General features: G+C 39.2%; 1 protein-coding gene across 3 annotated transcripts in view; it reads left to right on the forward strand.

The window, feature by feature from the left end:
• Positions 1-985: 985 nt before the first annotated feature.
• LOC145994674 (uncharacterized) overlaps positions 986-23,434 on the forward strand; it is a 107,718-nt gene continuing 85,269 nt past the window's right edge. For 2 of the 3 annotated variants that reach the window (XM_083130812.1, XM_083130809.1), the window contains exon 1: positions 986-1,207. The gene's annotated coding sequence lies outside the window, so the exon portion shown is untranslated. The other variant, XM_083130810.1, reaches the window with a different exon arrangement.

Here is a 23,434-nt window from a genome sequence, read left to right on the forward strand (position 1 = left end):
ATTGATGAATATAGTGGATGCATATCATCAATATAAATGACTAAAAAATTAAACTCGGATAAGTTTGGAACAGCGAGCACGGTGACCAGATTTCCATCACGGAACGTGGTTGGATGAATAAAATATCCGTCTCCCCCATCAACCAACAGAATACATGTATTGTTAATTTATACTGTTAATGTACCACATATCTGTCTTGTGCATTATCGTTTGTAATCCGTTCTATTTCAGCGCGAATCTCTCAATGGTATATTCTCTGCGTATCGTGCATGATTCGCGATGGTACAACTGTAAAATTCCACGTTAGCGACTAATGTTATTACTGGAAGATTCTCACAGAAAAACTTTTCAAGTTGCTTCGAGTAACGTCAATAACAACTGTCTACGGGGGTTGAGAGCCAAGGAAGGCTGCACTTTCCTCCTGGGAGGTGATCTGATCAACGGAGAGCAGTACACGGTGGGTTTTTACAGCTCACAGTCTCTCCCCTCCCCTCCCCCCACACCTACACTTTGAAAGGAACTTGGATCTTCGAGACTGCTACGGCAATCTTCAGTCAAGTACAGCAGAATTTATCACCCTCCACCAGCCATGAAAAATCAGCCGCCAGTTAGTCCAAGAAGTACAAAGTGCACTCGCCACGTACACATTTTCGTATGCTGTCCATGCGAGCACAATATTGTTTTCATGGATCATATAACAATATAATTAGTTCCGAAATCCAATAAATATCCCACAGCACAGCAAAAATTAATTATAATTTTTCTGGCAGCTCTATTACAATTTTATTTCGTACATAGCTTGATTTTTAATGCCACGACAATTTTTTACGTGTTTCTTTGTGTCTGCTTGGGAACTGTACGTGGCGAGTGCACTCCGTGAGTCCATTGCGCTTTGCTTGTAGGAGGCCCTTGCCTGTGGATACGCATTGGGATGGACGCAACGCGACGAAGTAGGGGGCCATGTCGGGAAGAGACGAAAATTGCCGAACATTTCCGAAGCTTTCACGAGGAGGACTGCGGGACTGTAATCCTGGTAGTGTTAGCGGACCTTACATCTTGTGTTATATGAAAAGTACTGTGTAAATGGGACACCAGTAATAGCCACCGTATTTTTTTAAAGTATTTTTTTTCTTTTGGTGTGTTACTACAAGCCAAGAACTCTGTGGATAATATGCAAAATGGAGGCACATGAATCACGTATTTGGAGGTTGGTGTTCGCTTTGCTATTATACGTAGCTACAGCTATCGTGTAACGTTACCGTGTGTGCTTAACACAGTAGTTGCCTGTATTGTTTTCTTTTTCTTTGAAAAAAGATATATATATATATTTATATATATTCTGTGCGTCCGTTCCTTGTGTTCTTCTGTTGCATTGTGTTTCAGGTGGATTATGTGTTTGTGTGTGTTTTTGTGAGTCAATGTTGATTAGTACATCGAGGTTTGTTTTACTATTCAATCTTTGTGTTTCCACTATTTATATTGGATATGGTGAACCCTGATAGCTGTGGATTAGGGTCAACTGTGATAATTACCAAGAGCAATTACGGATACTTGGTCGTCCATTTACGAGGAAGGAATAGCTAGCTAGCTGTGTACCTACCGTGCACTGGCGAGTGAAAAAGTAAAATGGCTGGAGCGGGCCGAACTTGGATAGTGGTGGTTCGTCGTGAAAGAAAAGTGTAAAACACCTAAATAACTACCAACACAGTGAAGTGAAACAGAATTGTAACAATACTTGGTGTCCAGTGCATAGGAAATACAACATTTTCACAGTACGTTTGTCCAGAGAATATACGGTTCGGGAAGTGTTTTTTCAGTGTTTGGCATCAGTATTTTATTTCTGATGTTCGTAAAAAACATTGCTGGAGAGGAGAAGGTGAGGACAGCATAAAACTAGTGATTGGGATATCTTCCAGTGATAGGAAGGAAGCTGCTTCGTGTTTGAGGTGGAGTGAAGACGTGGACGCCACAGGGTATGTGTAGATTTCCTTTTGTGTGCTAGAACATGGACGAATCTACGTCCGTTTAGAGGGAGACGGGTAGTTTATTCTGACTCTCCCCCTCCTCTTTGTCTTTGGATCGCACGACCCGTAGAAGCAGTTCTGTTTGATTCAGGGAGCAACACCAAGTAGTTAAAAGGCAGTTGAACTTGTTAATTCAAGAAAGGGAATGCATAATCAAGTGTGGGCGCGTACGTAACTGGTCTAACGCCCTGAATTGAACATAACCTGCCAGGAGTAGGGAGTCGTCAAACGTTAAAAATATGAGGAAACGAAGTATAAATTTTAATTGCATGTAAATTACACAAGTACAACCTTCTCTCCCCCCTTTTTATATATATATATATATATCCCTTGTGTATGTGTGATTGATTTTCCCAGCATTTTGCAAGAATTTATATTACTCATAATATCTGAATGCTATTCACAGAATGCATAATTTGTACCATATATAAAGATGCTGAAACTCGCCAATTACAGGAATCAGGTAAAAGGTACATATTTTTTAATGTACAATTATCAAAACATTGAAGTGGGTAAGTAATGAAATGCTGATTGAACGCTGTTTCAGGGAACTTGTAAATTGTAAAAATGAAAAATATGTACCCCCTAAGAATCATTGCTGGAACCTCGCTGAAGCATTTGTTCATTTCATGAGATTTGTATTTGTTGTGTATATTTTTTGTTGGTTAGATTCTGTTTGGGTGCAAATTTTTCATTCTCAACCCTAAATTTGTTTAATTCAATTTCTATTATAGACACAGGTATATTGCTGTTTGTTAGAGTTTCCACAAACGTCTTTGATTATTAGATTTTCCACAATTGTTCTATTTTGTTCCTTAGATCAGCATCAGAATGAATTTTGTAATAATTAGTGATTCAGGTTCAATGTTCATAATGTTCTTGCATCTTGGTCGTCGCGACTCTCGATTAATTTACGGAGCTAGAGTAGTGACGCATAATAAGAGTGAGAAATTAGATATGATCCTTGGTAGGGGCTTGGCTTTGTATAACATGCTGTAAATTCTGTACGTCTCTGTTGGACCTTGGAACTACCGAGGGATTTTTTTATTTCAAAACTGCCTCGGATGTCAATAACCTTAGAATTGCTCTATTTCATTCATTTGTTGTGCCTGTTTAGATACTTGCAATAACTTTCTGTAGTGTTTCAATAACCACATCGATAACCCCAGAATTTCTAAAATGCATTCAGATAATTGTTGTTGATGTTGATTGTTGTTGAGTTGGTGTTTTAAGTCCACTTTACGCACAGTAAGGCTAATCGGGACTGGACCTACAGTTTAAAGTGGGATCCGAACCACTTGTGCCTCTACCGGGTATCGAACCCGGGACCCCTTGATTACAAGGCGACGACGCTACCACTGCGCCATCGGAGAGGCCCTCATTCAGATAATTTTCGTGTGATTGTTGTGCCTGTTTAGATTATATGTAATAATCTCCTGTAAAGTGTGTTCATGTTCTTCCAAACATCTAATCAGGCAGAACAATCAAAACGAAAAATTCTGTGAATGGAATAGAGCAATTGTAGAGTTATCGACATTAAGGCAATTTTGGGGGGAAAAAAAAACTAGGCAGTTTCAAAGGATAATTATTTTTAAATGGATGTAATTTTTTTCAGATTGTAGAGTATCAGTGAGATATTTTATCGAAAAAGTGATTGCTAACCCTATTTCTACTACGTGATTTATATGAGCAAAAATATGTGCATAAGGACGCCAAGGGTCATGGGTTCGAATTGCGCCCTGGGTGCGGATGTTCTTTGTAAGTGTCCCTTCATCAATTTCATAATATATCATCACTCGTCATCTTCGCGATGAGCCAAGGGTAGAAGAAATGCGAAGTAAAATAGACCAAATCATATGTGCATAAGAAAACTGTGATGCAAAATGTTCATGGTTTCTACTGGCCAAAACAAACGTTTTCAGAAACGGGGGATATGTATGCACATGCTCATACAAATCTCATAGTTGAAATGAATGAAATTATAGTTTTAGAGGCAAGACAAGCAGAATCCTAAATGACTGATAAGTGAATATTGACAAATCATGACTGACAACCAACCCCTCCTTTTTAATGACAATCAACAAGAGTCCTTGTAGTACCTCACAAACAATTCAACGTCTTTGTTTAGAAAGCCTCTTCGAAACACAATTGTCTTGACTCTCCTATGCTGGAGAAAGGTTGGTCCTCCCAATACAATTGTCATTTGCATTTGAAAGTCAGGCTCTGCTAATTATGATGTCAGTACCTTCTCTCAAAGGAAAGCCGCCAGGCCTCTTGTCTTGACATTTGCCAAAGGGAGGAGGGAATAGAAGAGCAAAGGCAGAGGGGAGGAGAGCGCTTTTATTGACACTGTTTTTAAGGCTTATGAAATCCAAGGAAGTATTTCACGGTTCAGAACTATGCAAACTACGTTTTCGTGTTCATCAGCCTTGTTTCATGACACATGTTGAATGTAATCAGTTGTGTGCCCAGGAATATAACCAATACTAACTTTCCTGTATGTTGAAGAATTTGAAACTCGCAGTCCTGAATATGTGTCCTAGGGAGGGTCTCTCCTTTATTTATTTATTTCTCTCATTTCTCTTGCCTACCTCTTTGACGGAGTGGTTGGCGCATTTCGCTGCAAGGCCAGAAGTCCCAGGGTCGAATTCATCATATCCTCACTCATCCTCCCAATTAGCCTAAATAGCAGATATCAAATCAAATCTGTTTTCTCTTTCGCTTCATCTCCTTCTCTCTCTCCTCCTTTCGATCCTTTCTTTTGTTGATGCTTAAACATGACGTCATTATATCCAAATGAATGACAACGGTAGCCGGACAATTGCGATGAATCAAATTGAAGTGTGCCTTACCTCTCCCCCACCCCCTTCCTTTTCGGAAAATGTTCTCTAGGATGCTATGTTTATATAAAAATGTGCGATTTTATTAAACAGTTTGAACTTTTTGTGATTTAAAATGCACAACAGTCAATAGAGCTGGTGGGGAAAAGTGTTCGCAAATACAATGTATGACATGTTTTATTTGTTCATAAGAGTATATATGTTCCTGTCAATGTTCAGTTCACAAATATATCTGTCTGTAAATGTCAAATTAACTTGGATTTACAGTAAAATTTGACTTTGTGAAGTTTGCCTACAATACACAGTCAGTGGCGGCGGTTGGGTTCCGAAACTAGGGGACAAGATGCCAAAACTGAAGGGAGGGGGTCAAGGACAGTTAACTTTCCCTTGGTCGATAAGGTTTAGCATAGTGCAGAATTAGTGACAAAAAATCGCCGCCACTGCACACAGTTTAGTCGAAATAAGAATATTTCGCTCACTGATAAAAGGGAAAAATGTTGCCTAGTGGGGTGGTATAAAAATAGTTTTTTTCACCGTAGATAAAATTCCTCGTAATCACGAAACCAACAGGACTGAAAAGCAGTATAGCTGGAGATGACGCGGCATAATGTTTCACTGTTTCAAACCTTTTGCTTGTTGTCTTGTCCGAACGGTGACTTCAAACTCAAGTTGTGCTACGATGCCCCGAGTTCCGTGGTTCAGGTTTTCTCGATGGTGCATGAAAAGAATGCGCATGCTAATTATACACTGGCAGAAAAAATCATCCAAGGGAGATTCCAAAGATCACGTGACTGGCTACGTCAGCGATCGCAGTGGCAGGTTTGTTCGGTGTGAAGCGCCTGCAGCTAATTCACTCGTGACTTAGCACTTCTCCTGCTCTTTTTCGACGTAACCCAATACCTCGTTTACATGCGTGCTTGCCTTGAGATGAAAGAATGCGTGTACTCCACTCCCGAGCAACCTGCAGGCAAACGTTGCCTCTTTTAATTATTATTTTTTTTCCAAATAAGCGGTACTTGCATTTATTTTGAGTCTAGTGTCTGCATAATTTGTCGAGAGACAATGACAAAATAAGCAGTACGTCTGCTGAGATTGCATGGGAAACCAAGTGGTCTTTCCTTGCAACATTATCAAATACCAGATCTCTCGAATTTTTTGTTGCCGAGCTTTTTCTAGCAACAAGAAGAAAAGAAGCTTGGTAACCGGTTTTCAACAGTGGGATAATAAGCGAAACCTGGGTACACATTTTTATCTATCCTGCACTTAGAACGAAGTGATTAAACTAGAAACAGACTGACCATAGTCCGAAAGCTGCTCGTGATAGGCATTCATTTCCTTATTTTTTTAATCAGCGAAATGTAGGCGTTTCATGCCAAGTAGTGCCTAAAGGCGTGCTTTTTAAAGTACATGTGTTTACTTATTTCCTGACTTTTGTATATTTAATACACATTTTTAATGACTTCTAAATGTACACTAAGGAATGAATGGCTCAAAAGAGGCAGTCTTGAAATTGTTTATTCAGCAGCCGCTTCTCTGGAAACTGTGGAGCAGTTGGAGATGAAATGAAAAAGAGTTATTCCGTTGTGGAGAAAACCACAGGGTGCAATGTAATTGTATCTATCAACAACAGTGCTTAGTGGAGGCAATAACTTAGGTGCCTTGGAAGCTGAATGCACACCAGAGGATTTGTTGGAGTTAATTGTACACCATTACTTCATGCTAAGTGTAAAGATAATTTAGTAAACACAAAGCCCTATTACGCGATAAGAGGAGAAGTTTAATTTTTGAACATTTGAAACACATTTTGTTCCTTATTGTTAGTGGAATTATGGTTTGAAAAAGTAAGTGAATATGTCAAAAATTGTAAAATATTGTATTTGAGATATGCTTCTGTTGGTTTCATCGACTTGAGCACTCTTTCAAGAAAATAGGACGGAAATCATGATTTTTGATGGTGCATATTTTTTACTTTTTGAATGGTTTCAGTACATAATTATGGATTTTTTTAACACGCATGTTTGATTGCTTTTAGTACATAATTATCCAGACAATAAGACTCATTGAAACTCCAAGCAGTTATATGTTTATTAATAATAAACGTAGTACTGCACACACTCAGTTTGCGAAAAACAATTAAGATATCCGATAGTTCCAAAATTGGGTGGGTACCCAGGTTCTGTCGGGAGGAAATTGCCATTCTTATGAAATTACTATCTGATTGCCCGGCGTTGCCCGGGTATTTATTTATCCCAATCTTCTTCTATTAGACAGGAAAGTAATGAATTCTAACTATAGTGTAAAATGAACTTGGAGTTGAATTGCATTAGGAGTGTCACTAATCATCTAAACGACCCCGAAAACTATGATTCCACACTAATATCGGTCGTTTTACATGTCTCCCCCCCTTCCCACCCACTACCCCTAGGGGTGTCTTACCCCCACAGTATTTCTTTCCACATTGTAAGTAATATGTCTACCAAGTTTGCTTGAAATCGCTCGAGGCGTTCGAGAGTTATGCCGTAACAAACAAACATACATACATTTTTATATATATAGATTATAATGCAGACAGAAATTCGTATAATTTATTTGTCTCGCAGGCCAGGCAATTGTAGAAATCATGAGCATTACACGAGCCAAGGCTGCTTTCAGCATAAGGTGTAAGTTGTGGGAATTTCAGGGTGTTATTTTAATGACTCCTTAACAATGGAGCACACACCATATGTGATTATGAATTTCGAGTTACCGCTTGAATTAGCCCCTCTCCAACACAATTATATTTGATTTGCACACACTGGTAAATTATATCGCATTAGAAAAAAAGGGGGGTCAGTGTTGCCAGACACTTATTTCCAGCGAAGTTTCTCTTTTCTCGGAAGGAACAAAGAAAGCCAGCCTACTCATCCACTGTGGTGCACAGATCAAGAATTGAAACAATGGAGATTTGGTCTTTCCAGAGGATAAAAAAAAATAATTTCAATCAACTTTCACCTTCCTCAAGGGTTGGTTGCTCTTTAAGGTTCTTGGGATGACGCTGAAGCAGACTTGCCCAAAATGGAAGTTTTATGATACACAGAATGCTCCCAGGAAGACATACCGTGACGGAAAGTTTGCTCGAGGTTCAGAGATAATGCAGGCTTGTTTGCTTCCTTCTCAGTCCTCTCTGTTGGTTTAAAACCAGCCGCACCCACAGCAAATATTGTGATTTCACTCGACCTGCTAGGTTATGTTTTAAAGCTTGTTCATTCACTTGTATGTATTTGCTCATAACGTGGTTCATAACTCCCCGAACATGTGTGGTCTTTCCTGTTAGGTAAATACGTCTTTGAAAGATAAAAAAAATAAAAAAATGAAGCGTCCGGTTCGTGAAAATTATAAATGCCTTCCTAACAAGTATTTTGAAAACAGTCAAGCGAAATAGCAAGTACCGTTGTGACATTTATTTTTCAAAATAGTATTGCATTCTCGAAAGAAAGTTACTGTTGATTGATTGATTTTATTTATTTTTCTTCGCTTTTCTGCAACTTTTGGTTAATCGCGAAGGTGTGGATGAATGGTGATAAGGTGACATTGATGAGAGTAGGATTAGAAAACCCACATGGCTTCAACACGGCACAACTCCCACCCCCCAGAGGATGATACTGGTTGAGAGTCCAGACGCCAGAGCATTGTTAGCTTGCAAAATGCAGTCCAGGGTGTACTGCATCTAAGAGAAGTTGATAGTTAATGACGTAGAAAGAAAACAAATAAATTATTATTTGAAATACCATTGTTTGCAGTACAGTGGAAAATCATGATGTATCTATCCATTGTAAATTCAACGGCACCGGTCTTGTGTTAATCAATCAATATTCAAGATGAGCATATTTGACCAAGGCGTTTGCAATATAAGTATGAGGAAACGCAACACTGACATATCTGAATTGTATCGTGTAATTACATCCTATGCGTTCTTCCTTTTGTATTAGCTGATTACAGAGTCCACGTTTGAAGCGTAAGTGGTATCGTCATTATGTGCTACTTCCACAGCACATTAGACTGCTACATGATTGATCGGAAAGAAAAGAAACTGCCAGTATTGGCCACACAGACACAAACTAGTCTCTGTTCGCAATGCATGATGGGTAATTTATGTGTGCAACGAGTTATCTGGGACAGGTGAATGAACTTTCAACACAAAGAACTTGGTGGGTGATCTATGAAACGATGTGTTTGCAGCATAATTAACGACGAACGCCAGGCGTTTGTTTTGGCACGGCTACGCGCATGCCTACGCTATCTATGATTTAATTGTAGCCCCCCGATTCCCCATGTTCTTTTAGATAGATACTTCGGTATCCTTCCGGACTGTGCCAGGTGCGATTCTTGGCCGACATCCGCCAACACCAGGTGCAGCTTAATGTTCTCTCACTCCTCTCTACTTCCTTAACACGTCCTCATAATCATTCACCTCCTCTTTTTAAACGTTTATGTTTGGTTTCCAAGCAGAAATGTTGGAAGTCTCTTAGCTCGAAAATATCCCGCAACCATTTCCCTGCAACAAACGGTTTCTGTGTTCTACTAATGACTGCTCGCTCTTCGCTTCCTTGCACATTTCCGTATGGCGACACGCAAAAGAGGCATTTCGGAATGCAGTTCTGGCCGTACCTAGCTTGATGAATGCTTTCCTGGACGTTTACCGTACCTTTGTCCTGAGTTCTTTTTTTGTCCCCAAACAACTGAAGCAGTGTTAATTTACTCAGGTTTGTCGACAGAATGTTTTAGTACAAGGGCTTAACAAGCTTGCAGCATCAGTAGGCTTTACAAAGACCTGTGAATGGAATTTTGCATTTAACGTTCCTTTATGAATACTTCTCGAATGTCGTACAATACTTTTATACACAGAGGTGGAAATTAGTCAGTGCTTTCATCTGTAATTTGCCAGTGTCCTTTAGATGGTTCAAGTTTTTGTGTTCATGACAATTTTTTTAAAACTTGCATTTTGGGTACCCAGTAAGGTGACATCTTTTTTCAATTGTTAAGACATTTTTTTTCATAACTGTAAAGTGTTGAGCATTAGGTTTCCACAAATGCTGAAACATTAAAATATTATGCTTTGAGAGTCATGTTTTCCCCTGCTTCGTACTATGTTATTCACCACGTTGTTACCAAGCTCACCTTTTCCCCTGATTTTTTTTAAAGTATGAAATAAACATTGCCTTATCATAATGCCATGACTGGTTATGGTGATGTTGGATGTCAGTTTCAATTAGTATTTTTTAATAAAATGGAATAGCAGTTTCACATTTAAAATACTAACTTATCGATAGGTTATAATTAAACTGGCCAGTTAACTCAGTAATTTTTACCATTTGACTACTTTCCATTTTTGTATACATCAATGTTGTGTACTCCTAGGACATGGAATTCAAAATTACCAAAGCTATGCAATAAAATGCACATGTTAATAAATCGTTGAGACATCTTAATAGATTGGGATTACACAGTTTATGGATTTAATCTAAAGGAAGATAAAGGTCTTACACGTTGAAAGTACACCTATACTTTACAAATCCTTATAAAAGTATCTCACTGGTGAGATAATGTCGATATGCTGAAAATGCGCTTTCAATCAGCTCGAACTCGTTACTATTGCTTGGTGTGGCAGTTCTTTTTATGCCAGAGAAAATACTTCAAGCACTGATAACGGCATGTATTAATTATTGATCTTTGCAGAAAAAGATCATGATTTGATGGATTCAGATTATCCAATTTTTGCGAACAATGTGAAGTTTTATGTAACTTTAAATTTCTAGAATCATCACTGTATTTAGTCTTATAAAGCCATAACTCATATTTGGACAACCTTCTGCTGTAGTTTGTTGGTATAATTTGCTTTGTTATACATTTGCAGTACTCCATTGGAGGCAAAGTTTCCTGTTTCAATAATAATTTGGTCACTTTCAAACGACCAAATTTTCGATAAGAATTTGTGTATTGTGTATTGAAATATATTTTTTTTAAGTATCAAAGATTGAAGAAAGTTACAAAGTTGTACTTGGTGTATACGTGGTAAAATGGAAGTAGGAGCTAATGTAATGCTGTTTTGTCCATTTATGATAGTATGGATTGTTCATTTATCTTTTATTCATCCGTCTTACCAAGACTGGTAGTGACCGAATCCATTTTGTGCTTGCGTGGAAATTAAATGGCAAATAGGCACCTGCCAAAAGAAAGGATACTGAATTTACTCCCTTGCAGCTTTTTCCTGTAACTTTAGTGTAATGCGAGGCAGTCGTTTTTGTATATAACAGTATTTTTCTACGGATATTCTAGGCATTGAGGAAAACTTATTTTTGACTTCGGGCAATGTGAAGTGGGAAAGGATTTTATAGTATCTCAGGATAGGTGTAGATTGTAGTTAATTTGACGTGACAACTGACAAGAATTTCCGCATTTTGTAAAATTAATACTTTATTGACGTTAGGCATTTGAAAGTGTTCGTTCTTATCTTCTGGCAAGCTCGTTAAAAACGGATGGCGCTGGTATCCGTACACTAAGGTGCTATAATTGTACAAGTCTTATCGGAAACTCATTCCTTTTAATCACGATAGGGTGAGGGACCGCGCCCAAATACCGAATCCAGTTTGGAACATGCGGGATTACAATGTGCAGGTGTAAAGTTCATGTTTATTATAATTTGGCAACACTGGTCTGCTGAAAACTGGTCATACCAGTGTGTGTGTGGGCGTGCCGAGTATCCAGTGGATGGTAAAGTGTGTGACCTGTTGAAGGTCAAGTTCAGCAGTCCGTGGGTGTTGAAGAAAAGGGTGCGGCACGTTGTGTTCCAATCAACAAGCGGCGTGATAAACAACGGAACCCCGCATGTGATTACGGGCCTCATGGTAGGCTATTGTAATGTTAAACAACGGCATTTAACTTTAACAAGCATGTTCCTTCTATTCGGTCGTTGATGTAGAGGCTCGGTATGTTTATCTGTTGATGGAAAGGGGATTTGTTGTTCATTCTTGAAGATATCCACTGTCTAGATGTGGGTGCTGTTGTGGGTTCGAATATGGATCAAGTCTTGAATGCTTATCAGTTTTCTCAATTGTAACATCGCAAAGCTACATAATTGGCTTTTCAAGATTTTTTTCCAGTGTAGCCTAATTGAGGTCGTCTCACCTTTGGTTTGGGATAACTTTGGTTGTGTTACCAGTATGATCTATTGAAAGATTGTCATAGATCCTTGAACGAAAAAATACTGAATTTGACGAACATTCTCGAAGGCCTTGTTAATTGATTGAATTGATCAATTTTTGCGTCGCTTTCCTACTACTTTTGGCTAATCGCGAAGATGAAGAAAGGTGATAAGAAGAGATCGATGGAAGGACAATTGCAAACAAGCATGGACAGGACACAAGTCCCACAGATGATTATATTGGATGTGCATACAGACGCCAGAGCCTCGTTAGTCTTCCAAACAGCAGTTCAGCGTTCTCATCACTTAATACAATAGTTGTACACCTTCGTTCAAGGCAAGTTCGACCGATATTGTTCGATTATAACTTCGTGTAATTACTCTTTAATTTTTCTTAATGAAAGTGAAAACTTTTCTTAAAATTTCTCAAAATGTAAAAGTTTGTGCATAATAGTTATGCTGTATTAATTAATTCATTCCTTTATTTGGAACCTAACAGCCTTTATGCCGTTTTTTGTCCATAACAATACACATATAAACTGTACACAATTGTTTTACATTAAAATTACCAGTCTCCCCCCCTATTTTATAGATATTAATTTCTTTTTAAAAAAAGAACACTTTGCCTTTTACAATTGTATGTTACACTTCCTTAAAAATGATGACAAACTATAACCAATCCGCACATCTGGATTAAGAACTAAACTTAACAAATTTATTGCAAACTGAACCTTTAGATTATTTAAAGTTTTATACAAGATATTTATCTCTCTATTATATTTTGAGCATTCCAGTATTATATGTTGTTCATCTGCACTTATGCTTTATTAATTACACGATTTGTTTGATTTAACACAACACGTTTGCTGAAGCTATGTGGTAACTAAGTCGCCCATTTGAACAAATATTTGGTTACGAGAAACTATTGTTTGGTCATTCCAAACATTTTTTTCTATGTGTACTAAATTTGTTGGCTGTACACACCACTTACTATTTTACATATCGCGAACTTATACGTATTTTTACATGCGCCTTAGTGGTATTTGTTTATGTAAGGATGGTCATTGACACATTTCTATCAGTTTAACGCGCTGTTTGCCAGAGCGTAAAAAGAGCTTCAGCCCTACCCAGTTGTACACTCACCTCACTTAGTACTCCGGCAGTTTCTTTATACAGCATATTTGCAGAACATACAATTCAACCTACAAGTGTATCAATATACGCTGAATAAAACACACTTTATTAGTAACGTCGTTGAGCCTGTACAAGTGATGTGTAAATTGACATGTTGTCCAAACAGAAAGCAATTTGCTGTCTATCGTGATTGCTTGAATATTGTTGGAACTATTGTTTTGCCGTTGCTGTCTTTAGTCTGTGGATTCTGAACAGTAGCCGCCTGTTCATTAACGCTTAATTGCCAGTTTCGCAACTGTTCTTGGGACCGAGTTGGGTCGCCGCACAATGGATTTCTTCCGCCACGAATCCGGGATGTCGAGTTTCTCGTTAAGTGTTTACTGCAATAAAAAAGAAGTCGTCGTAGAATGTGTCAACCATTTCTTTGTTGCGACATGGTCATTGAATGACGTGATCAACTACCTATTGTCCTGTGCATTGTGTGACGAGCACAATCTTCGTTTTTTTTTTTGTACTACTTCTCTCTTGTTGACCTGCTACACGTTGGCCTTAAAGATTTTATTTGTGTGGACGATGGGTAATACCAGGGTAGTAATCGAGGTAGTAAAGCGTGAATTACCACTGTTTGTGTACTTGGCCTGAAGAAGTCGCTTTCCCCAAAGTAAATTTCTGTGCTTTCTCCATCCACTGAAAGAACGAAGTTAATGTAAACAGAACACGTGATTTTTGAGAGATAATTTCTCCTTTGTCGTAGTTATTTTCCCCATGAATTGGTGGTAGCTGTACAGATTCTAACATAAGATCCCAGAACTTCAATCTTATCGTATGCGTTATATTCCTACGCGCTTGCACAAATGCCACTGGAACAACCAATAGCATTTCTTAGAAGCTACGTTTATTTGTTTATATTGACTTCCTTATTACAACGGACATAGAATAGATGTAGTTGTGACATTGCTGCTGCCAGTATACATCTACAATATGTAGCATTAGATACCCGATTCACGGTCATTCGTTCTTCACTTTGTTCAACATTTTTTTTGCGTATTTATACTTGTTTCACGTCATTTTCTACTGTCTCAATACAAATCGTGAAGACGAACAGACGGAATTACAATGCATTGGATTCCAACCTTCTTCCGACATTCATTCACTGTTTCTTTCTACTTATTCTTTTGGTTTGTTGTTCATTCTTCCAGTTCAAGCAAGGTTCCATTCGGCTTATATTCGCGGTTTTCCGTTCGCCTTGCCTTTGTGCCTTCTTCAGATTCTGGGTTTTAGTTTCCAAAGCCTTGTGCACATTCTTTCATATTCTGTCGTCCATTATTCTTCCTGTATCAGTCCCAGTATGTGCCTCGTGAAAAGAGGTGGACATTTTGGTGACGAATTATAGATTTCAAGAGCTCGAACGTAAGTAATCGTGTGATGTAAATGTTTATTACACGGTTCCCCATTTACTTATGAATAGAGCCCGGAAGTTCAGGCATTTATTTTCGTTAAAATAGGCAGGCAAAAAGGCATTTATAATGTGGAAAATAGGCACTAAAAATGAAAAAAAGGCAAAATAAAGCGAAGAAAGGCACATTTGGAAGTCACTTACTTTTATCTATAATCTCTGGCAAAATGTTAAAATCTACATTGGGAAGAGCATTTCAATTTTCTCCGTCTTGATTACACATAACTACAAGCTGTTTTTTTAAGTTCTCAACATTCATTGATAGTCGTCTGTCAGAGAGAATGTTTTTCATAATAGAAAATGATCTTTCTACTTCGACAGAAGTTATTGGAGCATACATAAAACAAGCTAATGTAGCTGGACTCATTTTGGTAACAGCATTTTCACCTTTTAGAATATCACATTGTTTTCAATTGTTTCAAGTCCTTATTTGCACTCACTACACGTTTGCACTTTTCCGCAACAGCTGACCCCTTTTCTCCTGGCACTTCCATCATCTGCTGCATAGATTCCTCGAAGATTTTCATGGATGCTACAAGAGTCTCACCTCTTTTTTCTAGCTTTGTAATTGTCTCTGGCAATGCACAATAATGTGCAAAAATAAACGACAGTTCATTCTTCAGTTCTGAATAGCACAGGAGTTTTTCACTTCACGAATTGAAGCCTCTTCATTTTCTGGAAGAGGATCGATCACCTCACTGATTTTTTCAAGGTTGTTAGCATAATATATAGCTGCTGATATCCAGGTTCCCCATCTTGTCAAGACTGGTTGCGGAGGTAAACTAAGCTCAGGCGCAACTTCCTGAAATTTTCGGGTTCGAGAGGGAGATTTCAGAAATATCTTCTTTGTGTTCGAAATCAACCTGTCCACTTCAGCAGTCAATCATGCACAAGGAAATGTTAACCGAAAGGCAATATCCTAACTGAGCATGAAATACTTTTTTCTCACACTTTTCTCCTTCAGCAATGTTGAAACATGCGTGAGTTCAATATTACTTAAATAAAGCGAAAATTATTCACATAATAAAGGGAAGAAAAATAAATGGTCAAATTTCATTGAAAAAGGCAAAAAAAAAAAAGGAATTATAATTAAAAATAGGCAGTGGGGTCCCAAATAGGCAAAATGAAAAGGCTTCTAAAACATTCGAAACAACATAAAAAACGTATATCCGGAAAAAAATTATCAATATATGCAGTTGATAAAAAGAGGCATTTTGCCAAACTTCCGGGCTCTTACTTATGAAAAAGTACTTCGGAATGACACGTCTAATTAAAAAATGCTTTAAGTTATTTGGAAGTTAGATTTGTAAATTTAGATTCCAGTGTGATTCATTGTATTTCTCCATATTTCTTCCAAGTCCTGCTTTAATCTAAGTTTCGAATTGTCAACGGGCTTTCGGAAAGCGTAGTGGCTAACAATGTCGCCTTGGAATTGAGGGTCCCGAGTTCCATTCCGGTGAAGGCACATTGTACAGGTCCAGCCCCAAGTAACCTTTCTGAACATAAAAGGGGCTCAACACAAATTTTAGGTATTCATCCGAGTATTGATGTTAAATTATTGAGAAAGAAAATGATCAAATTGGAAAATTGTCTATCTCTGATGGTAACAGGAGTGTGTCCTTTACTATACTTTGTAAAGAATGGTCAGATTGCAAACTTCTTAGCTGCCAATCGGGAGAAATGACTTCGATTCTCGGGAAGAGTGATCCAGCTCGGATTTTTTTCGGTCGATATTACGCGGCGTCAGGACGCCATCTCCACCATGGACAAGATCGAGATTGTTTGGAGCGTTACTTACAACTATACTATGATAATCATTGCAATAGTAGGGATGGACCATGGTGCTCCACATAACCTTACAAAAGCTTTACTTTTGTTGCAAAGTCATAACTAACTAACTAACTGTCTAGCCTTCTTAAACCTGAAGGTTCATGGCTGCAGCAACACAGGCATTCCATCTGTTCCTATCTTAAGCAAGATCTATATACTCTTTTCCATCCCTACCGATTTCCTTTAGGTCTATCTCAACGTTGTCCCTCCATCTTCGTCTTGGTCTTCCTACAGGTCTCTTACCATCAGGTTTCCCAACAAGAATCCTGTAAATTCCTCTTTCTTCTCCCATTCGTGCCACATGGCCTGCCCACCTAAGTCTTCTTGATTTAATCATTCTAATAATATCTGGACATGAATACAAATTATGTAGTTCTAAATTATGTAACCTTCTCCACTCACCTGTCTTCTCATCCCTTTTAGGTCCAAATATTTTCCTAAGGATCTTATTTTCGAATACTCTCAATTTATGTTCCTCTTTCAATGTAAGGGACCAAGTTTCACACCCATATACAAAAATAATTCATACATAAGATGCAAAACAATTCGTGTAAGAGACTGTATCCATGCGCGCCTCAATTCATTGCTTTATTAGCTGTATTTCACGTGAAAATAACGTGAGTCTTATACGTGACTTATTAAGTGCAGGAGGGGAAATAAATGTTTGAAACCCGGCCAAGAGCTCTGGATACGTATATGCGACACGTGATACAGGTAAATCTCATACTTAAAATGTTAAAAAAAGAAGTAGCAGTCGACAATTCGTTTTGCATGACGCGTTCATTCATTTTCATTTACGCCACCGATTATTATCTTGTTGTGAATGTTATTTTGTGCGTGTGTGTGTGTGTTTCGGCCAGAATGCTTTTCTTTGTTGTGTAGGTTACGATGTCGTTTCAAGGGTATTTGGTTGCACATGTAATCGCCTCCCAAGCAGACAGTCGCTCGTCGTCCGACACGCAATGCACGGTCTGGCGAGGGAATTAAACCCAGGCGTTAATAATGATGTTCTGCTTCACGCTGGCGTTCAAGCCAGAAGAGCCAACATCAAAGAGACAATGGAAAAGCCGGGCTGCTGGTGAGAGAATGGCTTGGGAATTAGAAGCGGGCGGGCATGTCGCTGAACTCTTCGTGGGCAAGAACAGGCAGTGGAAGAGGTTTTGACTCTTTTACAATAGCAGACATCCGTGGTCTAGCGCAGTGTTTCTCAACCGCCGAGCCCTGGCATCATTTATACCGGGGCTCCAGAGCCTGACATTTCTCGTTTTAATTTGGGCAACATTAATACTCGAAGGATCCCGGGTTACCCGGTGAAGGCACATAGTGGTTCGGATCTCACTTTAAACTACAGGTACCGACATCCGTGGCGCAGTCCGGGTTCGAATCCTGGTATAGGCATGGCGTTCTTTGTGTCCATTCATCAGTTTCATCATATTTCATCATTCCTCATGGTCGCGATTAGCCAAAAGTGGCTGAAAAGTGACGCTAAATAAAAAATCGAACTACGGGTTCAGTCTCAATTAGCCTATCTGTGCATAAAGTGGACGTTAAGGAAAAATCAATATTTAATTTCAAGGGTACATATTAATTAGTGTATAAAGTTAAAATTGTTGGGATCTGGGCATCGACTTTTTAAAAAAGTTCTAGCGGATATTCTAGCTGCTCCTACCTACAGTCGTGGACATAAGTATTCATACAAAGACATTGTCTGAATGAAACATGTTATTATACAAAGAAGACCGTAAAGGCAAATCAAGTCTGTAGCACATATGCTCCATTGGAATGGCAAGAATTGGAACGCAAAGCAATTGTGTGCATACAATTGAAATTGTCGTGAGAAATGTGGATAATCCTTAGATAAACTGCTTTCTGGATGGTCATAAGTATTCATACGCCAGGTTATAAACCCCCAAAAAAGTTCGTGAAAGAACCGTTTCCATCATTCAGTGCCAGATATGTGTTTACTGCAGTTGCACCTGTGTAAGGAAGTGGTTGGTTTGGTGTTGGCGTGCTCCAGGAAGTCAAGTGGGCCGCAAAGGGAAGGAAACCACGATCGAAGAGAGGAGAATTATGATATCATTATACCACAATAAGAAATCATATTCTGAAATCGCAGACATAGTTGGGAGAAGTCGTGCGACTGTGCAAAGTGTCATCAAACGATATAATGACACAAACGTGCTGATTAATAGGGAAAGGGTTGGGCGTCCTCAGAAACTTACTTCGAGAGAGAAACAAGGACTGTTGAGAATGATCAAGAAAAACCCAAAATTAACATCGTCAGCAGTGTTGGCACATGTTCATGAACACTTGGGAAAACAAGTGTCTTCAAGAAGTATTAGAAGGCTTTTCAACCGAGCAGGGTACAGAGCTAGGGTACCTAGAAGGAAGCCATACATCAGTAAGAAGAACAAGAAGGCCAGATTAACATTTGCAAAGGAGTATGTGAGTAAAAGTTTGGACTTCTGGGATAAGTGTTGTTTACGGACGAGAGTATATTTAATATTATCCATAGTGATGGTAGAATTTTGGTGTGGAGAAAGGCCAATACTGAGCTTGAGTCTCGAAATCTCTTGGCCACAGTTAAACATGGAGGTGGTGGCGTTATGGTCTGGGGCTGTATGTCAGCCTCAGGTGTTGGAGAACTCGTCTTTATTGAGGGAACTATGGATAGATTTGTCTATTTGGATATTCTGAAGAACAATTTGCAGCAGAGTATCGATCATTTGGGTCTTGGGAATGATTTTTACTTCCAGCAGGACAACGACCCTAAACATACAGCTGAGATTGTCCGCCTTTGGTTGTTAGATAATACTCCCCACACACTCAAAACTCCACCTCAGTCCCCCAACCTTAACCCCATTGAACATCTTTGGAGCCATTTGGAAACCAGACTCCGAAAACATGACATAACAAGCTAGAATAGACTGAAAGAGGTCATTTTGCATGAGTGGCACAGTATTACATCTGAAATAACCACGCGTCTTGTTCATTCTATGCAAAAGAGACTTGACAGCTATTCTCCATAACAGAGGAATGCATAGTAAATTATGACGACATGGTATTTGTTTCTTTCTTTTCTTCAAAGTGAACTTTTATGTTGGTGTATGAATACTTTTGTCCAGCCAAAGAAGCGGGTATTGAGAATGTTTTGTATTTTATTTTTCTACAAGCAGCATCTGTTATTTATTTTTGTTGTCAATATATCGTTTGGTGCATACATGGTAAATCATTAACAGTTTTGACTTCGTTATTGTATTCCTAGCTGCTGCAATTCGTTCTTTCTTTCTGTCAGGTCCACTGTATGATTACTTTTGTCCATCACTGTATGTATGGCATGAATATTCCTCTTATTTCATCGTTCGGTCTTACATCTTCATCATAGCGCGCAGAAGAGACGCCGTAAAAAAATACAGAAACTGTTGAATGTGTGTCCAATTAGAGCATAGGTAATTTACTTTTTTATATATAATACTATTTACTAAATCAGTTGGCTGTACTTGGTTATACACCACGATATTAATACTTGTAGTAGTTCTTGTTTTCAGAAAATTAAATGATGGTGTGGTAGTTTTGGAGTCTGGTTGGTGGTAAAACTGTTTTTGGAACAACCACTCTGTTCCTGAAGTCTCCTCCTCGCTTGGATTCAGCTGCAGGGGAAAGGCTAGCAAGAACGGGGAAGGGAGGGGGTTAACACGTTCCACTCTCGTAGCCCCTGCCAGCAGCTTGTACTCTGCGAAGAAAAAAAGCCATGAAAGCGGGAGGCCCCGAAGATCAGAGAGGAGACGTGGGCTTGTCTAAATGCGTGTTGGCTTTGTTACTGTTCCCGGGTTGGTTTTCAAAGCGGAACAAACCCGCCTGTGAAAGTTTGCACCACAAAAGAGCCCCATTCGCCGGTTTTGGAATGAGGAGTTGGAGGGGAGGGAGGGCCTCCACTCGACAATCCTCGCCTGAAGAGCACGAGGTTGTGCTTGTGCCGAATGCGTTTGCCAGCATTGGAGGTAATTGTGACAGTGTTGCAACAATATGAGAGCATATTTTCCCTTTGCAAGGACCGAAATGCCTCGATTTCGACTATTTTTCCCCCTCATCTAAGAAATAATAATCAATGACTAGAGGCATGCATATTTCGTTTTTGACGAAAACACGATATGTGAAATAACACATTCTAATGTTAATTTTTCATGTTTCTAAAAGGTGTGAGGTGCATTTTCCCACCCTGTTTTGTCACGAAATGATGCGAAATGAACTGCAAAATGCGAAATAGACTCTTAAAGACGAAATTTACCGTTTATATACCGACGTGACACTTTCTGAAGTCTGAAGTATCCTGTGAGTTATGCAATGCACGGAAAATTGATTAATTCTGCTGTAAATATTTGAGAAACAAAAATGGACTTCTTTATGCAGGAATAAACTTAATATTCTGGTAATGATTTAATGTGCTATTAGAAGGGTTATGTTTATTTTGTGTAATAGAGCAGTTTTTAAATCAGATTTTGGATTACATTCACATCTTTGAAAACCAAAATGTCATTTTATATGGCGCTTTTTCACCGCTATAACAGCGAAATTTCATTTTATTTACCGCTTTTGAACCCGAAATTGACTCTGTTTTCGTACCGAAATTTTGCTTTTTTATTTACCAAAAATATGTGCCTCTTATCAATGACACATGCTTATAACCAGCCTCACAACCCTGGTCAGCCATGAATGTTAGACTTGCGCGATGAAAGAACCAACCCAGACTTGTCGTCTCCAGGTGTTGTAGTGATGTGCAAAAGAAAGGGGTCACACTTCATATTTAAAAACACTAAAGTTGCTGACCAAGGCAGTTTATTAAGAATTAAAAACACTTTACAAACGTTTCTACCCTCTATCAGGGTCTACCTCAGACGAAGAACTAAACTAAAAAAAACAACTTGGTTTTTGCTCAATCGTAAATGACATCCATCTCCTGTCAAAACACACCTTCCTTCGCAGTTCACGGGTTAGGCTAAGCCGCGGCTTGGATTTCATACTGTTGCTCTGATGCATAAGTTTGCAATGTAGTATACAACAAGAATTTTCTGTCTCCGTGACAACTGGACTAATCTGTTCTGTTCAAAGCTTTATGCCTTCAGACGAAAATTCCAAGTTGGTTCTTTCATTGTGTGGGCTTTACGCCTGAAATTGTGTTTGTTCCATCACCAACTTCGCAAGTTTATCATCAATCCTTATTGATATGGTGAAATCAGTGGTCGGAAGTAGCGTGCTATGTGAAATGAACAAAATATAAATAATAGGCTTGGAAATAGGCGTAACTTGGCGGGAGCAAGTTTCTGGCACCCTCGCCCCCAGTTACAAATTTATTAAAATTTACATGTTAAACCTGCTGAAAACCTGAGTTTCATATGGTGCCCTCATCTCTCTCCAAAGTTAGGTCCGAAGTTAGCTGCTGAGCTTGGACTCAAAGGAGTGGAAATAAAAAGTAACAAAACAAAATTATGGATTTGAAACTGGAACTAATGTAGTCTGTAGTAATACTGAGCCTGGTGGCTTTACATTTCCATTAAGTTTTGGTATTTTTAGTCGAATTTCCTCAGGAGGGAAATTTCCCTTCGAGTTGCGACACTGCGTCGTGGTTGTAGAAGGACTTCCAGAGTTGCAGGCCTGGTATTGCCACGCGAAGGAAATTTTTGTTCTTTGTAATATTTTAAACTGTAGATCCACCAGTCCCGATTAGATTACTTGAGCATAAAGTGGACTTGGAAGGCCGCTAGAATCTTTGGACTTCATTTTCGTGAAATAAAATAGAGTAACATACCTACTTCAATCCTTAACCCCTTCCGTCCCTATTTTTAAGGAACGTCAAGTAGGGGCAAAACGAATAGACGTATCTTAAATGCATCGAATTTTATTACATATCATAGTGATAACGTTGTCTCCTTGTAATCAAGGTGTCTCGAGTTCGATTCCCGGTGGGGGCACATTTCACAGTTGGTCGGATCCCACTTTAAACTGTGATACAATAATTCAAACAAACAAATCATTAGACACTAGTTTACTTTATCGATGGCAAATAACTAAGCAGCAGTTGGTTGCATTTTAGCGGTGTCAAGCGCATGAAAGTATGCGTGCGAGACTATATTGTCTGAACACAACCTCGTCACCCATTTGATGCCAAAATTGCGCGTTTGGAAGAAGTTGCCGTGCTGGTCCCAAGCCCTCTTGTTGAAAGAGCAGGCAGGACATTCCCTCTGTTACGTGCCTCGGGCGAGGCAAGGGCGACATCAAGGTCAGCCGAGCATTCACGTGACTGGTTGTAGATGTGTGTGTGTCTGTGCGTTGAGGGGGGAGGGGAGTGCAAAAGTAGCTCCTCGTGAAGATAGATCATTCAATCAGTCTGGCGGCATATTTTCTGTTGAAGAGTCGATACGCCATGCATTCCTACTGCGAGATGGGTGTGTTACCACCATCAGTGAGTGGAGAGAACTGGTACCATTATGCAGAGTATTGATGTGATACGTGCTGCATGTAATAAAAACTCTAGGAAATTGGTTTGCATACTGTTGCGTATCGCAATATCCAAAGTTGGACGTTTATGCACGGATAAAACAGCTTAAAGTGGGACACACACGCTGTTCGTGTAGTTAGCCACCTCGGTGGCAGAGAGCGTTCAGTTGTCTACTCACGATTTCGCTTCCGAAGATTTGAGTTCTTCCCAGACAAAGGCGTTTCGTTAATAGTGTGTTTCATAAATGTAATGTAATCTTCATTGAGTATCGCCGCGATTAGCCAGAACTGACCGAGAAACAACAGTGCGAGAGAGAAAGAAGGAAGAGGCGGGGAAAGGAGGAGAGCTCCCCCTTCCCATGATCTTTATGAGAGAGAGGGGAGGAAGGTGTCTCCACTTCCTATGCCCCCACATTCTCTATATTTCTCTCTGCTCCCTCTTTCGTGATACGTGTGTGTCTTATTGTTCCCACCC

Source organism: Lepisma saccharinum, chromosome 11, assembly GCF_977018435.1.
Source record: "Lepisma saccharinum chromosome 11, izLepSacc3.1, whole genome shotgun sequence".
NCBI lineage: Eukaryota > Metazoa > Arthropoda > Insecta > Zygentoma > Lepismatidae > Lepisma > Lepisma saccharinum.